Raw genomic sequence first — 3,197 nt, 5'->3', positions numbered from 1 at the left:
TGTTGATTAAACATTAAGTATATTGAACTACTAACTTAAATCCCGATTTTAACAATTGTCCTTAGAGACTAAAATTGATTGATTCTAAGACACTGAGATACTAATTTTTACATATTTTGTTTGTTAGATAATTATAAAATTTTTTTTAAAAACACAACATTTTATTAAGACTAAGATTCTCCAAATTAAAATTATATATTAATTTTAAACAATAAAGGTTACAAACTTAAAAAAATTCATTGATATTATATAAGTTCTCTGACTAGATCTATTGTCCATAAAAAATACAGTAAGATTTATACACTGCTCCCTACACAAAAAATAACCTTAATCATATTTTTAAAGGCAATTAAGAGATACCTATTTAAAGGATAATATTCTAAAATATAGAGATTTTGAGACCTTCTCTCAAAAAGATTGAGGATACTTTCTAAATTGTTTGGATGGATCGAGTAGTCTCTATTAAAATATTTTAATAATTAATAAAAGGTAAATCTATTCTTAATCATTTAAATACTTGTACTATTTTCTATAACTTAAACTAATACTATGACTTATGCCAAGCCTTTACTCAATTTTATTAAATAAGGAAAAGGGGAAATACAGGATCCCAGAGAGACACTAGATTTTACAAAATACTTTAAAAAGTTTTTTCTTAAATTGTAATATTGAGGGTCTTAATGTTACTGAACATGATTCAGTAAATTAAATCAGATATCAAAGGAGAGTTTAAACCAGTCATCATTATAATGACTGTGAAACCTGGCACAGGAAGGTAAATTTCCGGCTACAGAGTTTATAGCCATGCAGCTTCACTAGCTTGTCAGGTAAATAAAAATTATGAAAAGACTTGTATGGACCCATTTCCCAGGTCCACCTTTAATGTGTCTTACAGTGTGGACTGGAAAGTCCACCCATGAAACTAGATTAATTGTCCTGACTGTAATGGTCAGTTATACCTATATATTGATTCTATGGTAAACAGACTGTCTGGGAGTATCTTTTGAGAAAAAGACAGTGTTGAAATAATGGATTGTTCTGCATCCGTATGGATGGCAGCTATGGACCAGATGTGAGTAACACCAATTATGGGCCAGTTCTGTATGAGGGATCTCCTCTTCATCTGTCTCTCAGCTTTGTCACTATATTACTGTTTGTCTGTCTATGGCCTGTCTCCTTCCTGAACGCAACCCCACCAGCCCAGTGCTCTGAGCTGGGCCCTTCATGGAGAAAAAACCTGAGTTTGCTGATCCTAGAGTAAATGCTGGCATGGAGGCCATGGGGGCATTATCTATCAAGGAGACAGAGAGCCCTCTTGGGGAAGATGCCATGCACACTCCACATCACCCTGTTTGGCCCAGGAGGATGGCTGGTTAGTCAATGATGGGTAAGTTTCCTCATGGGAGGGACAACCTAAGATAGGCACAGTTGCAGAGGGGCCATCAGGAGAAAATTTGGGGGCCAACAATGGTGAGGCAAAGAACCTCACCCCCCCACTGGTGCAAAGGCCTAATTCTTCTCCGCTTCTGAGAGAGGTCTCCTGCCCCATGGCTGCTTTGCTCCCCACATCCAGCTCAGATCAAAACCCTAGTGACAGAGACCTAGTCTGTGGGAAGCCATTCTCGCACATGATTGGGCACCTCCCAGATTGGGTGTGAGGCGTTCTGGCCAAACTGTGTTGGAGCTTTCCCCACCCTCTCCAGGTGCGAGAGCCTGTCCGTGTGGGGGTGTGCCTGACCTTGGAATGCTGTCCCCCTCGACCTTCATTGGATGAAATTTTCCCCTAAATTTCTTGTTCCCCAATAAAAGGCCACTCCCTGGTGCACTCTCTCTCTCCTGCTAGCCCTGAGTAAGCCTTGCTGCCCTACCGGGTGGTTCGAGGTGAGAGCCGTCTCGGACCTGGTCATAGAAAAAGGTAATTGAGTCTGTGTTTTATTTTGATCTCACTAGTTAACTTCTATGCCATGAACCTCTTTAATGAAACCAGCGTGCTGGTCGCCTGGTGGACTAGTCAACAGTGACTGCCTGCTCACCAGAGCAGGAGACAAATGCAGCTATAGGAATGGGCCATGTCTGGATGCTTTTCTCTTTCTTGGTTCCCATTTTTTTCTATGCTTTTCCTTTTCCTTTCTTTTCTCATCAGGGTTCTCCTTTGACAATAAATTTAATAGAAGAGGAGAAAATGTTAGAGTAGCCTTCAGTTGCAACTAACAGCTATGAGCATATAGGGTTTCCTCACAGTATGGTTACATTAGGCAGAAGATGATTGACTTATGGATATTATCTTGCTTATGTAGATTGACAGGCACACCCCACTCAAACCCCATAACAGTTGTGTTCATTCCAAAAAGAAACTGAGCTACCGGACATTGACTTGAGGTTTGTCACCAGCCAGTTATCTATCACCAGCTCCCGTGACTAAGGTAGCCTAGCAATAAATTGATCACACCAGTGACAGAAACTTATGCTAGACAGCAGATAAAAAACCCAAGCCAGCCAATTACGCTGGACTTTAGTGACTAAGACTACATTTACCTTTATAGACAATTGTAAAGATTATTCAAATAGATTTTTCCAAGGGTATTTGTATTACTGACAGACCTAATTAACTCCTTAAATATGAGAGTAAAGAGAAAAAAATGATAAATATCCTGTAGCCTATACGAATACAACTTATTGCCTCATTAATTATTGCCAGCTAATATTTCAGAACTATAATATCCTGAAGTTAATATTCAGGCTTTGAAACAGGTGTATGTCTATTAACCAGACCTAGACAAACTGCTGGTCTGATAATCCCTAAAGTGACTACTTTAAATATTATTCCTTGCTTGTTCAATTGTGGACTTTGTGGCTATGTCTTAAAACTTACAATGTATGGATTTTCTTAATGTTACATCCAACTTCCTTCATGGTCATATAAGTGCTGATGGAAGGATGAGAACTAAGTAATGATGTTCTAGAAGACAATGTAATGAATAATGTGAGTGAGCCCTTTGCTCTATGGTTTATGGAGAGGCCTAAATGCCATGGCATTGAAAATGGCTGTTACTATGGCCAAAAACAATGCATCCCAATAAAATTGGGAAAAGATTAAAAATCTTCTGATGAGTGTTTGGCAAGGTAATAATAATCCAGACTATTGTGTTGACTGTTATGAAGATAATGTTTTCTACTAATTCTTTTTGTGTTTCAAT

At 38.4% G+C, this 3,197-nt stretch overlaps 1 long non-coding RNA gene across 1 annotated transcript; it reads left to right on the top strand.

Annotated features, from left to right (window-relative positions):
- The first annotated feature begins 719 nt into the window (after positions 1-719).
- LOC125614830 lies at positions 720-2,721 on the top strand. Its single transcript, XR_007345386.1, has 3 exons — positions 720-1,019; positions 1,071-1,072; positions 2,479-2,721. It is a non-coding gene; the product is annotated as an uncharacterized LOC125614830 (long non-coding RNA).
- The last annotated feature ends 476 nt before the right edge of the window (positions 2,722-3,197 follow it).

Source organism: Marmota marmota, unplaced genomic scaffold (assembly GCF_001458135.2).
Source record: "Marmota marmota marmota unplaced genomic scaffold, marMar, whole genome shotgun sequence".
NCBI classification, from domain to species: Eukaryota; Metazoa; Chordata; class Mammalia; order Rodentia; family Sciuridae; genus Marmota; species Marmota marmota.
This window is presented reverse-complemented; position numbering and strand designations above follow the sequence as displayed.